Genomic DNA, 15552 nt, shown 5'->3' with positions numbered 1-15552 from the left:
TATGGCAGGTGTGAACTTAGGAAGCTTACATTCTCTCCTTTTGGTTTTCTATCTAAATCCTAAAAAATCCTGGAGAATACATAGCATGAAAACACTGTTTGCTACTGTATCATACTTGCTACTTAACACAAACTGCTTCAGATTAGGAATCAATTAAGTGTTCAGACTTGGGGAAGCACAGTCTCTTCCATTTTAACCCCTTCTTTTCTAGATAATTTTTCCTAGGCTGCTCATGCCCAATTTTAAAGAATTTTATTTTATTTTTTTGGAAGGCAAATTGTATGAATGCAATTAGAATATAAAAAAAGCTGTTTGAAGGGATGGGCTGTTTTTCCATTGCCTTTGAATTCTGAGTATGTCCACAGCAGTCTCTTGTACTAGTGAGTACTTAATAAATGTTTGAATGGATGAGTTTCCAACGCTGTTAGCCAACCACAAACATGTTTGAAATATAAACCACACAAAGTGTATAGGCAGAAGAAGGAAAGCATTTATACAACACTCACTATGTGCCAATAGGGCAGCGAGGTGGTGCAGCGGACAGATTGCCAGGCCTACAGTCAGGAAAACCTGAGTTCAAATCCAGCCTCTAATACATACCTGGGTAAATCACTTAACCTTGTTTGTCTCAGTTTCCTCATCTGTAAAATGAGCTGGAGAAGGAAATGGCAAACGACTCTAATATCTTTGCCAGGAAAACCCCAAATGGGGGTCATAAAGAGTCAGATGTGACTGAAAAGATTGAACAACAACTACTTTGTGTCAGGAAGCATGCTAAGTATGTGTTACAAATATCTCATTTTATCCTTACAACCATCCTGCAGACAGGTGCTATTATTACCCCCATTTTACCATTGAAGAAACAGAGGCAAACAGAGCTTTAATGATTTACCCAGGGTCACATGGCTACTAAGTATTTGAGTTATTTGTGCTCAGGTCTTCCTGACTAAAGGCCCAGACTTCTACGCCCTGCACCATGCCCTTAAGCTGCCTCTAAGGAACTCTAGGAACTTGAATTAGGCTTTGAAATTTGAGAACCAGGTGCTGAAGATTCTTCTGCTATCTTACATTTTCATTTCTGCTCCAAATAAATACCTTTATTGATTTGAAAAAGTATTGGGTCTTGCTTCATGAAAGAATTAAGGCCCATTCTCTGCCTTCTCAACTAGCACTGTTTGGCCACACCAGAACCAATGAGCAGGCTTATTGAGGGTTCTCAGACTATACCATTCATCACTTATAGGTTTCTAGAAAAGGTATCAGAATAAAATGTCACAACGTCTCATTTATTAACCATTATCAAGGTAATGTTTTGAATAAGTGTTTCCATATACATAACTCAGGCTAAAACCTTTGAGCAGCTCAACTATTCTGTTATTTTAGCTATCTAAAAAAGATTTCACTATCTTCTTAAAAGCGGGACACTAAGGTTAATATTATGTTTTCCTGACTCAGAGTTATCAGTGTGATGTCTAATATCAGGTGTTGGACACAATGGTGGAGTTTGCCTCAGTGCTAAAAGGATCCAAACGATTGGGCTTTTTTGTCTTTCCTCCATCCCACTGCTCCTCTTCCTCTTAATTTATTCTTTCTAATCAATCACTGGCTAAGAAACCAGACAGTCAGACTTCTCAGAATTACCTAAAATAAGAGTTAAGAAGTCTCAGGGAAAACCTAAGAAACTTCTCTACATATGGTGCATCAACTTTGTGCATATGACTTTGGTCCTTTAGAGTCCTTCTTAGCTTACTTTTAGAATTTTAGCCAATCTAACAAAATATTGAGATTCCCAGATAAGTTAACTCTGAATAAATGAAATCAATGTTGCTGTACTAACAGTAAATCAAGTAATACATTGCTAACATTTACCATTTTCTCATGAAAAAAAGCACTGTCACAAGACAGAGCTAAAAGCCAGGTACAATATAACTTTGTCTCTTTTGCAAGGCAAAGCACAGAGCAGGAAGGACACAATCAAAATTTGTGGAATGAGCAGATAAAGAGATAAAAAGTTCTGCAAATTGATAGTAAATTTCAGCTATTAGGCATTAGGTCTGCAGGCTTTGAATGCAATACAAATGTTTTTCAGTTAAAAAGTTCTGCAAATTGATAGTAAATTTCAGCTATTAGGCATTAGGTCTGCAGGCTTTGAATGCAATACAAATGTTTTTCAGTTAAACAGATATACGGAGGCAAAATTTTTGCAAATCACGTTGTGTTCAGTAAATCATGTTTTCCCTTTGCCTTCCATTATATAATCAGGAATACCATCTATTCTGACCCTGAAATGTAACAAAATCATTCTTGGGGATATTTAATCATGTTTCAAGGAAAAGCAAAATGGTCATATCAATAACATTACTCCAAAATATTAATTTAAATTGGAAGTAATAGGCAAATTAATAGATAATTCCTGTGCTGATTCTTTCCAAGTTAAGAAGATACTTACTTAACTCGCTGATGCCCTGATATGAGCATACAGAAGTGACATCTGAATCTTTCAAAGTGCTCACGTTCAATGAGACAATTCATTAATTCTTTAAACCTGTATATGAGGGAATCTGAATAAATGTACCTGTTCCTGCCCTCATGCTCTCTCAAAATACCCAGCCTAGCCACTGAGAAGTTACGTAACAGCAAACTTAACAATGTACTTAGATCTTTATGAAAAGCCTTTTCTAAGTGTAAATACAGCACAATATATTATAGAATACTTTGATTCTGATCCTTGCTACAAGTGGATTCAGCGACTTACTACCCCACGCAAGGCCAACAATGCAATTAATGGACCTAGATTTGCACTGTTTGTTCCATTCCAGTGTTTCTAAAACTCAAGAAGAAGGCTTTCTATCTCAAAGTGAACCATGTGCTGACTAATCAGTATTTCTAAAACCCATTTGGAACACATGAGCTCTTAAGACAAGAGGGACTTAGAAGGGGAAAGGAAGGCTCTGAAAGTAAAATGGGAAGTCTTTACAAATAACTGAACAAATACCTGCTGAACTGAATTTCACAACTAACTGGTTTTATTCCAAGTGCAGAATTGGTTAGTAGATCCATGATCAACTAACTTTCTATCCCTTAGTTTCTTCAAGACTACCTAACTTTGAAGTGTGATATGGGGGGAAAAGAATACTCAAAAGTTCCTTTGAAAGGTGTTATTGAAAGAGGAGAAGCTGCTTCAAAACCTCATCTTCAATGAGTTACACAATGATTTCTTCTCCAGACAGATGGTAGGTAACAGCTAAAATCACCTAGAGCCATCTCTTGACTATTTGAACAAACACGTATAAAGGCACATATATAGGTATATGTATGTGTATGTATGTATATAAATATGTATATATACATATGTGTATGTGTGTGTGTGTGTGTATTTAGCGCCACAATTTCCCCCTCATTATCTTATCATGGGATTTGGACTTTAGAGATCAAGTATTACAACTCCTTCTTTTTTACAGATGAGATTACCTTGGAGAGGTGAAATATCTTGCCCAATGTTACACAGATAAGTAGTGGGATTTGAATCCAGGTCTTCCGCTACTCCAAACTCTGACCTCACTCACCAGCCCTCCAGGTTCTGTACCAAATCCTCTTCCTGGCTGCCACTACCCCGTGTGTGTTGTTTCTCCCCTCAGAATGTAAGCTCCTCCTTCATGGCAGGAACTTTTTATCTCCAGCTCTCAGGAAAAATGTTTGGCACATAATAAGCACTTAATGAATGGCTTTTTATTCAAGAATGTATTCCAAACCTATGACTCTTTAACATTAACTACAGGGCTTCAAATACTTTAGCATCAGAGATAGATGAAAATAGCAAGAAAGAGAAGGAGTTGAAAAGATAGTCTCTAAGAAGAGGCCGGAAATTTGCAAGCAAGAAATTCACAGTCCCTTGCTTTCTATCCTTCAGCAACAATAAGGTTTCTGAGTAAGCAAACACAATCTCTTTGAAAGGTAAATACCATCCTTTATTGTTTATGGTGGAATTCCTAGGGAGTTACAAAGTAGCATTGGAGCCCTACTTGCCAGAGGTGGGCCTGTCTCTGTTCATCCTTCGTTGCCAAAGAAGACCATGCCATCAGAGAAATGATGACATGACTTGCACTTGACTTTGTTTTGAGTGAGGGAGGGCTGTGCAGGTCACCTGCCTTACTTCTCCTCCAGAGCCACCTGAATCCAGTGAGCAGATATTCATCAGGATGACTGGAGAAGGCCCAGGATGCACTGGGAGACCTAGGCCTATTCAGGTACTCACTTGGAGTGAGGTAATGCCCATTCAGTGAACAGGCCTCTTTAAGGAGTAAACAAGGAATAAGTAAATGGAGCTGGGAGGGAAAGAGTAACAATTACTATAGATAATCATTCTGAAGCCAGCAGTGTCCTGAAAAGAGCCTTCAAGTGGAGTTTGGGCAGGGATCTATTGTGCAATGTATGGGCTTCAGAGTGCCCTGGGTTTAAGGTTTTGGCAAAGGGAGGGATGGAGGGAGGGAGGGAAGAAAGGAAGGAAAGAAGGGAAGAAGGGAGGAAGGAAGGAAGGAAGGGAGGAAGGAATCTGGCCCTCAAACCTCAAGTTAACTGGGCATCTGCCAGAGGTGAGTACCACACTGACAAAACATCTGCTCTAAGCATGCCAACTCTCTCATCTTCTCCTATCTGGCCAAACTGGGAGTAGTACCACTCACTTTTCCAGCTCTCAATATATAGCCAGACAGCTTCCAGAGTGGATAGGGGCTCTATCTCCCCCTCCCCCAAAAGACGGTTTCATTCCTGGTGGGTGAAGAGGCACACCACAACAGGACCCAGTAACAGCAACTCCTAGAGAAGCCATCTGTGTGTCCTCATCACTTAGACAGTGTGCAGGGCCTGGAGATAGACAAAGAGCTAAGTAATAATGCAGACAGGTTCATCCTGCTCATGTGACAGACGGAGATCAGAAAACAGCAGAATTTTGATAGAAACACAAAATTAGAGGTGGCTTGTGGAATTAAGTTAGATCTCAGCAGCTAAAAGAAAAGAAGCTATGGGGAAATCATCTAGAAAGTATATCAGGGGAGAATAGTAGAAGGAGGAAGTAGTCAGCTAAACAGAAGATAGTTACCACCATGGAGATAAGAAACAGGTTGTAGTTAAAACAGAATTTAGCTGGATTCCTCTATTAAGGCACTGAAAGGAACAGCACGGTGCACTTTTCTCAGTCATGGTAGTTTCCACTAACCTTCTATGCAGAAAATACACAATTGTACCATAGCACCTTGGTAGGCCTATAGACAAACACATTCTTAAACACTCTAGGAAAACACACTTTCCAATTTTCCATTTACCCTATATTATGGCAACTATATATTCCTGATTTTCTGAGATAGTCCCTCTCCAAAAAAAGAAGTTTACTTTGAATGAAGCTTTGTAAAAAGGATACCCCAAAAATGCTATGTACCTCTAGAGAGAGAACTGATTAATTCTGAATGCAGACTGAAGCATACTTTTTTTAAATTTAGTTTTTCTTGGGGGTTTGGGTCTGTTCTTTTGTAACACGGCTAATACAGAAATATGAGCATGACTTTACACGTATAATTGATGTTAGATTGCTTATCTTCTCAAGGGATGGGAAAGGGATAGGAAGGAGAGAATTTTGAACCCAAACTTCTAAAAAATGAAAGTTAAATTTTTTTTTTACTTGTAACTGGGAAATAGTTAATGTAATAAATAAAAAAAATATGTATTTTTTAAAAAGAGTACCCTTTTAAGACTATTTGCCCCAATTTTTGATTCTGGGAAGTACAATCAGTTATCTTACCCCTACTATCAGCAAAGTAATTCCATTTCAAAGAGTCCTTCAGTGGCTATGCTGAAAACAGGTGAGGTGAGGGATGGAGCTAATCTGGTTGATTTTTGTATTTCCAGTAACTAGCACAATGTAGGAGCATTAACATATGTCTGCTGAACTCAACAGAATCCTTGTATACTGTAAAGTCAGAAAGAAAATTAAGGATGATTTTATTTATTTTACATAAGCATCTCAAATGAGTATTTTCAAACTAACTCATCAGGTTGTTCTCTAAACTCCTTAATATTAGTTTTTCTAAATCTGAGTGAGGTATTATTTATACCAGAACAAAAATCAAAGCAAAAGTTTGGTGTTCTGAGAGGAACAAATAATGAAGATTAAAATTTGATAAATAAAAGCTAGACGTCTACCAAATCTAATTAGATACTCTATTTGGGTAGACATCTTGGGAATTTTTCTTTCTTGATATAACAGATCATTTTACCTATAATAAACAACAAAATGATGTCCCTTGTTCAGTCTTACAGCTTGCATTTTCAGAAGCAATTCCATGTCCCATAAAGCAGCTGAGAGAGGTAATCATATGAAATTTGTACTATCAGAACCAATGTGCGTCTGTTCCTTTCTCCTAAGTTTCATGGCCATTCTTGTGCAAGAAAAGAAATATCTTTACTTGTTAATCTCCATGGCATTAACCTTCATTAGTGAATCTAAGTCTTTCAAAGTTAGGAGAAAAACTTACTCCAAAATTTTGCTCTTTACTAGAGTTGTCTGTAGCGGATAACATGTATGTATGTAGCCTATACATCTCTGTATGTAGCCTGTCATTTTTGAAGTCATCACCAAGTCTTCTACTGCCCTATGTATTCATATTAATACGTATTTTTAACAGCTTCAAATTCAAAAGAAAAGGTTGAAAGGTCACTTCATGATCATGCAATCACATGATCAGGACAGTGATCAGGACATTACTCAGGACAGTCACAGACTCTGCCCATCTCCTCTTCACTGAACCTTCAATATTAGACTGGCATTCTGATTCCTGCAGTGGCTTGGTTTCCTTCCATTTAGTACAGCAAATATAAGGGGAAGAGAGAGAGATTTTAAAGAACCAATGCAATTTCAACAAAAAAAAATTTCACTGATTTTTCTCTGGACACATATATTTCTATTGCCCTACACCCACAATGCTCTGGTTAATCAGTGATAAAGTTCTTACAACTGGGGAAAAAGTCATAGCAATCTCTTCAAAATTATACTTAATCAACTTGCTTAAGTTACACACACAAATAAGAATATCATATAAACATATTAAAAATGCATTTGAATAACCCTAGAACCACCATAATCCTTCAGAGTAATGACTTTTGGGAAGGATCATGGAGATAGCCTTCTTTCCCATTACTTATGAAGAATGCAGAAAAGGCCAAAAAATGGTCTTGCACTTTGTTTAAAAGAAATCCACCTTTTAACTTTTATATATGCATTCATTTTTTTTTTCAACCCAAAAGAATTCACAATATGATCTCAGCAACTGTAAACTAGTAAATTATCTGAGAGTCTAAAAGAATCTTTCCTAAGGTGTGTTTGGGGAACTTGTAGGTGAGGGGGAAATATAAATATATATATATATATATATATATATATATATATATATGTAAATATAAATAAGGTGGGGGAGAAATTGTCAACTAGAGTGGATTATGGATGATACATTCAAAGGAGAAATTTTCAGGTGAGAAGAAATGAAAACTAAAGGATTCCTTATGGAAGTGCCTGCCAGGGAGGCAGGGAGACAGGTCAGGATGATGAAGCAAGAAGATTTTGATCACCACTATCAAATTTCTACATTTTAACTGAGACATTTAACATGACCATCTATGGTACACCTAAAGGGTAGTAATCAATGAGAGGCTGTATGGCAGGCAGAAAGACAGCTAGACTTGGAATCTGAAGACTTGAGTTCCAATCTTAACTCTGCCTGCTACTGAACACCCATGGAACCCTGGCTAAGTCTTCACTTCACTAATTTGAGGCTCAGTTTCCTCATCTGTAAAATGGGGGGAAAGGGACTAGATTAGCCTTGATGATGGTGGTCCATTACTCCTTTGTCACCTCAGCACTGCTGAATCAAATGCACTAAAGAACTCATGTTTTTCCCCCTATATTACCCAGTATTTCCCCTATTCTTCATAATGTACATTTCCTATCTAGTTAGAAGTACAAGAACAAATGTCCCTGAGTTCCCTGACATAGACTCCAGTCGGCTGCTGCTGTTATCCACAAAAATACAGGGTAAACACCGTCAGGCTACGTTAGCAAAATAAAATAGCCTTTGTTGGATTGATGAAAGACATAAAACCTCAGATGACTGAGAAGCAAAAAAAAAAAAAAAAAAAAGAAAAAGAGGAGTAAAATTCACCCAGTTTTTTAAAAAAAATACTCTTAAGATGACAAAGCCTGAAAATTTTCAAATGAACACATCAATTTAAATGACATTTAATGAACATTTATGAAGTACCTACTACATGGATCAAGAGTGGGGCCACAAAACTTTCTACAGCCTTCTTTATAAACACTACAGTTAACTAATTCCCTCTAATAAATTTTATTTTTTTCTCAAAAGGTCAAAGAAAGTTACTTCATTTTATAAAAATCAATACCTTTTAACCTTTACAAACGTTTTCACTGTAATTTCTAACCCAGCAGACCATACATCATCTTAACAACTGTAATCTGTTAGTCTGTTTTAAAAGTCTACTTAGGTAATGCAGGATAGCAGAAAGAGGACTACACATGGCAACTGATGAAACGGCTTCAAATGCTGGCTCTGCCCTTTACTAACTGTAGGCCTGTGGAGCCATCACTGACCTCTGAGGCTCAGCTGTCTTCCAACAAATGGAGATGACAATATTTACACGTCCTCTCTCCTCTGGTTTTGGTTATCACCTCCAAAGATGACTCCCCAATCTGTTTGGAGGTTCAGTTCTGCACTTCCAACACCTTGATGGTCACATCAATTTTGAAATTCCAATGGTACCTCAAATTGATCGTGTCCAAACAACCCATCATTTTCTTCCCTAAACCTGTCCCTGTTCCCAACTCTATTTCCTTTAACGTCAATCATGGCTCAAAGCCTTGGCATAATCTTTAAATCTTCCCATTTCCTCCAAGTCCAAACAAGTGTCAAGAAAAGCAAGGGGGTGAACTGAAGATCCAAAGAGGAGAAAGAGATGTAAGAGTAAAAGAAATAAACTAGTATAGAAAGGAGTTAGAAATGGGTGGAACTTGTTACTGGAGGGAATGAGAAGACTATATGCTAACATGGAGGAAGGGACAGATAGGTTAAGTGGGTGAACCTCACTCTTATCTGGAAAAATGAAGAGGACTGAATATGCATGCATTTGCTGGTACCAAAAATTATTCTGTAAAGATGCTTCTTAAATTACCAAATATATAAAAGATCCACTATGTGAAAATTAGGTGCAGTTGCTATTTCTAGTTGTTTCTATCTTGTTGGAAGTTAGAAAAGTCCTATTTAGTATCATCTGTAAAACCCAAGCATTTCTGGGTGTCTGCATATACATAAACATCAAAGTACACAGGGAAGTAGGGGTCAGGGGAAGGAGGTAAGAAGAAGGATAATAACAGGGAGGGACGAGTCACAAGCAAAACAAATTTCCTGATCCTGAAGGGGGATTCAATGAGAAGAAAAGAAAATCTAAGAACTAGAACATAAAGCAGTGCTTTAGATTGCCTCAGACAGCTGAGGAACGGCTAAATGAACTGTGGAATAACAAGGTAACAGAACATGACTGGTTCATAAAGATGATTTTTAAAAAAGATGGTTTCAGAGAATCTGAGTAGTCTGAGCTGATGCCAACAGAGGTGAACAGAACTAGGAAAGCAAGGATGGCAACATTTTAAATAGTGATAATAGTTGGCATTCATATAGTGCTTCAAAGTCTATCAAGTGTTAAAGCTCATTTGATCCTCACAACAATCCTAGAAAGATGGTACCATTACTATCCCCATTTTACAGATGAAGTGACTAAGGCTGAGAGAGGGTAAGTGACCTGCATGGGGCCACAAAGCTAACTAAGTGTGTTGAGGCAGTATTCGAACTTTGTTCTTTGTATTCCAGGTCTGATGGGCTGTTCCCTTTTAGCCACCTAGAAGACTAAAATAAAAAGGACCTTGCAAGGCTGAAGAACTCACAACAACGGAATGACACCTCTAGAGGGCATATCTATGATGAACCCACCTCCTGATAAAAGGTTCTCAACATGGCCACCATGTGGATTCATTTTGCTTGAATATGCTTATTTTTTCAAGGTTTGGGATTCCCCCCTCCCATTTGGTCCTCTTGGCATCAAATTATGAAATGGAAAGGAAGGATTAGTGATACAAGGCTTTCAAAATAAAGAGGGAGCTTGTAACATCTTTAAAAATTCACAATAGAGATCAAGAGGAAGTTCTGAAAGAAGCAGGCACAAGCAGGAGAGTTTTGAAAGTAATGTCTGTGATTTTATATAATTTTTAAAAATCAAGCAAGAAAGGAAGATTCACAGTTACATGTGAAATCACTGTTTTGTGTTTTGCTGTGTATATGGAAATATTCTTTTTTTGGGGTTCCAAAGGAACAGCTATGTGATGTAGGGGTTGAAGAGAACTCTGAAGTTTTAAACTAGGGACTGGAATAATGATAGCCTTCAATAGAAATGGCAAAGTTAAGTGGTTTGGAGGGTTTCAGGGGAAAGAAAACATATGGAACATATTTCTTCCTCATCATTGATAGCTGAAATAAATGCTTTCTTCCATCAAGGACCAGCTCAGGCACCTTCTCTTCCAGGAGGTCTAATGAGTGTGACCAAGGTGAACCACTCTCTATCATCTTAGCTATACGTGTGCTATCCTGCCACATACTGTCATGTCCTCAAAGGTGAGAGCTGGGCCATTTTTCAAAGCTGCATTCTCAGGACACTGAACATCTCTTGTGCGTGAAAGACATTTAATAAACAAGTGTTGAACACACTCAACTGGGTTATGGAAATCTATCTTACCCTGCAGAAAGGCAGGGAGGAAGGGGATAGGAGAGGGAAGATAAGAGAAGGGACAGCAGATTGTGGGAAAGGGTAATCAGAAGCTAACGCTACTGTGCAGAGAAAGGTCAAGGGAGAGGATAGAATAAAAGGAGGGAAACATGGTCAGTCTTCACAACACGGCTGTTATGAGAGTGCTACACATGTATGACCTATATCAAACTGCTTGCTTTCTCAATGAGGTTGGAGAGGGAGACAGAGAATGTGGTTTAAAGCTTTAAAAATGAATGTTAAAAACTGTTTTGGAAAGCAACTGGGAAATCAGTGGTATAGGCAGTGGGTATAAAAATCTACCTTGCCCTACAGGAAAATAGAGGGGAGGGAGATGGGAGAAGGGAGGGCAGATTGGGGAAGGTGGTGGTTGAGGTGCCTGCTGTCCTGGGGTATGGGGAAGGGAGAGAAGGGGAGAAAATTTGGAATTCAAAATCTTGTGGAAGTGAATGTTGAAAACTGAAAATAAATAAATGGTATACACAGACACAGACACACACACACACATATAAAATAAATGTGTTGAATTAAAGAATAATTATTGGCCTTAACATTTAAATCACAATAATTTTCCATTACAAAATAGTAAATAATCATTTTAGAAGAGAATAAATATCTATATAGGGGTATAAGGCCATGGTATCAATGCTTAAAGAGTATTACTGTCAACTAGTACTTCAGTCTTAAGGAAGTTTTTCAGAAAAAAGTATTCCCATTGGTTTATCATGAACTATACTTATATTGTGATCTTTGGTGCTTTCTCTAGGTCCTAGATAATAACATAGAAATCCAACTCAACAAATACTGCCTAATTCCCCCATTACAGCATGAGTTCTTTTGGGAGCAGGGATTGTATTTTCACCTCTCTCTGTATCCCTAGCACTTAGCACAATGCATGGCACACTGTAAATGCTTGTTGATTATTTGCTGATTTATATGTGCAAGGCAATGTGTTACACAATAGTGAGTCCAATGATTCTCTCACAAATTCCCAACAAAAATGCCCTCTGCTCCTATTAAGAACTTGTACTGATGGCCCTAAGGACAGACAGATTGTGTTCATTTCTATTTTGAGCTGTGTTGCTTACCCCTGTATCCTCTCAATCCCTGTTCATGCAATCCAATTTAATCTTCAACTCAAGTTGTACCTCCTCAAATTGCTCCGGATCAACATTTCCTCTGCTTCCTTAACCTCACAAGTACACATTAACTGTATAACACATTTTGGCATATGATTATATCCTTGTATTTTTCTCTAATCTTCACTAGCTAGAATGTAAGGTTCTTTAGGGTGGGACCAACAAATGCCTTTAATGAATGAGGTAAGAGGAACAAGGATCTTAGAAGAACAGAAACAACACAATCCCTTGGACCTTGACCAAGATTTTGTTTGTTTTTATTATGTAAGACTAAATGATGGGAAAAAATTGCTATAAGTTTCAAAAAAAGGGAAATATTTTTGGTCGGAGAACATCCCTAATATGTAAAATAATGCAGCAAAGACAACACAGATTCACACCTAAAAGTCATTTTCAACACGATTATGTTGCCTTCTCCATCCAGTGTCATTTGTGGATGATAGAGACTTGTGGTTGTTGTTCAGTCATTTCAATTGTGTTCTTCACTTCCTGGCCCCAACTGAGGTTTTCTTGGCAAAGATCCTGGAGTGGTTTGCTATTTCCTTCTCCAGCTCATTTTAAAGATGAAGAAACTGAGGCAAAGAAAGGGTTAAGTGACTTGCCCAAGGTCTAGCGTTCTAGATCTGAGGCAGGATTTGTTATTGTGTTACCCTGCCGAAATCCCAATACTTCCAGAAATAAGTGATCCTTCCATAGAAGCTTCTGGCAGGGTTTAATGCAGTCATTTGCATGTGAGCCAAGGAACTGCTTTTCTGCCTTTCTTTGTATCCCTGGCATTTAGCACAGTGCCTGGCACATAGCAAGCACTTAGTTCCGTGCTTTGACTGGATCTCTAAAGCATATGTTAATAGAAATTATCTATTTCTTTTTGTGTTTCCTGCTCTCAAACCAATCTGTTTTTATCTACTTTCCTATTCTCTTTATTGTGCAATAATCTTATCAGAATATATAATGTTGTTTTACCCACTTAGACAAACAGAATGTCAACAACAGAAGGAAAACGAGATTCTGCAGTCTAGTGGATACCAAACTTTGTTAATTTTGTATCCTTATCCGTAAAAATATGGAAGCATACATTCCTAGTGTGTATATGTTTATAAACTCTGTACATGTACAGCTGTACTTATGAAACATAAGATAGTTCAAAGGGAGCCACTAGAGTTTATTGAGTAAGGGTCAGATTCATGATTTAGGCAAATCACTTTAGGAACTGTGTAGAAAATGGATTAGAAAGGAGAATGACTTAATAAAGAGACACATTTAAAAGGCTATTTATTGCAATAATACAGTCAAGACAGGGAGAAGGGAGGGGGATGTGGAAAAATTGGGTCATCAATGCACTGTTGGCAGAGTTGGGAACTGCTCCAAACATTCTGGAGAACAATTTGGAACTATGCCCAAAGAGCTATAAAACTGTGCATGTCCTCTGATCCAGCAGTACCACTATTAAGTCTGTATTCCAAAGAGAATTTTAAAAAGGGGGTGTGGGGCAAAGGACTGACTTATACAAAAACATTTATAGAAACTCTTTTTGTGGTGACAAAGAATTAGAAATTGAGGGGATGCCCAACAATACAGGAATGGCTGAACAAGGTGTAGTATATGAATGTAATGGAATATTATTGTGTTATAAGAAAATGACAAGTAGGCCTATCTCAGAAAAACCTAGAAAGATTTATACGAACTGATGCAAAGTGAAGCGAGCAAAACCAGAACATTTTATGCAGCAACAGCTGCATGATAATCGCCCATGAATGATTTAGCTATCCTCAGCAATACAAAGATCCAAAACAATTCCAAAGGATTCAGGATGAAAAATACTATTCACATGCAAAGAAAGAACTGATTAAGTCTGAATGCAGATGGAAACATATTATTTTCACTAATTTTTTCACATTTTTTTCCCCTCTTTTGCAACATGATTACTATGGAAATGCTTTACCATGATTGCACATATATAACCTATATCAAATTGCTTACTGTCTTTGGGGGGGGGGGTCAAGGAAGATGAGGGGGAAAATTTGGAACAAAAAAATTTTTAAACGAATGTTAAAATTTGTCTTTACATGTAACTGGCAAAAAATAAAATACTACTTAAAGACATGATGAGGGCCTGATCTGATAGAGGGGTGGGGGTAATATGAGGAGAAAAGAAAAGGAAAAAAACCATGAAAGAAATTGTGAAGATTGAAATCACAAGATTTGGCAACTGACTGAACATGTGGGGTGAAGGAAAGTAAGAGTCAAGGATAACACCAAGATTGCAAACCTGGAACTAACCCACAGGAAGTTTAGAGGAGGTATGAGTTTGAGAAAAGGGTAACAGAACTTCGTTCCATTCATAATGATTCATTTTCTTTCATACACATCAAAAAACCAAAAACCAAAACAAAAAAACCCCCACAAACAAAAAACCAAAACCACCTGATGTGAGAGTATGTATGTAGGGGTCCTTCCCAATGGCGAATGCCCAGGGGCACAGTCTTTTGTCATAGTGATCAGCAGAGAGGGTATAGGGAAGGCAGGAAAGAATTTTGCCAGCTCAGCTAATACAGGTACCTGGCTGAGGTAGTTACAAAGGAAGTTGAAGGAGACACACACAGTAAGGGAACCTTTGTAAGGTGGGGTAGCTACCTTGCAGACAAGCTTATAATTTTCCAGTAGAGGTGGAAGGGAAGATACAATCCATCTGCCCACTCTGACTGCTAATCACATAACTCTCAGTCGTTAGATAACCCCTACTTTGGAGATGATCTCTTTAGTCTTACATTTTACAAACAAGGAAACTGAGGACCAAAGAGGTTAAATTACTTGCCTATTATCACACATCTAGTTGGTGGCAGACCTAGAAAATTCTGTTTTAGAGTAATGGTACACCCTTCAGCTTCTTGTTTTCATATATCTGACAAACAATTCAATAAGCATTTGTTGTGTCTACTAAATGCCTGACACTGGGAATAGAACACAAAAACAAAGCAATCCGTTCCTTAAAGAACCTTACATTCAGTGGTGGTGGGAGGACCAACATGTTCAAACACAAAGAAATGTAAAATATATACAAAAGAAATGCAAAGTAATTTTCTGGAGGAAGCACTCTGCAACAAGTTGGGTGGTCAGAAAAGGCTCCTTAAAGGAGGTATTATTTAACACCTGAAGGGAGCTAGAGGTTCTAAGAGAGAGAAATGAAGAGAATCCAGACACTAACAGCAGCTTGCGCAAAGGTATGGAGATAGGTCAACCTGGCTAGAACACTGAGTGTGTAAGAGAGAGTGGCATGTAATCAATCTGTTAAGCAAGGTTGGAGATAGTGGAAAAGGCTTTGTCATCTACTCAACTGGTTTGTAAATTCCTTGTGGTCAAAGATTAATAAATGAGTAGACATGTTTGTGTAATCACTTTAATGCTTCAAGGATTTATGATCTGATTAGCATGGCAAATGATACATAGGCAAATTGCAAGTCCTCTATCCTCAGCAGATGGTCTCAAAGTTGCCTTTATGAAAAAGGTAAAAAAAAAAATCATCACGGAACCAACC

General features: G+C 37.9%; 1 protein-coding gene across 10 annotated transcripts in view; it reads right to left on the bottom strand.

Moving 5' to 3' along the window:
- Positions 1-15552, bottom strand: part of LCOR (ligand dependent nuclear receptor corepressor) — a 134034-nt gene that overhangs the window by 16645 nt on the left and 101837 nt on the right. The window contains exon 1 of one of the 10 annotated variants that reach the window (XM_072626527.1): positions 5795-5942. The exons of the other annotated variants lie outside the window; for them this stretch is intronic. The gene's annotated coding sequence lies outside the window, so the exon portion shown is untranslated. Of the gene's footprint in view, positions 1-5794; positions 5943-15552 lie in introns of those variants that run through there. 10 annotated transcript variants of the gene reach the window in all.

The sequence above is a fragment of the Notamacropus eugenii genome, chromosome 1, assembly GCF_028372415.1.
Source record: "Notamacropus eugenii isolate mMacEug1 chromosome 1, mMacEug1.pri_v2, whole genome shotgun sequence".
Classification (NCBI taxonomy): Eukaryota; Metazoa; Chordata; class Mammalia; order Diprotodontia; family Macropodidae; genus Notamacropus; species Notamacropus eugenii.
This window is presented reverse-complemented; position numbering and strand designations above follow the sequence as displayed.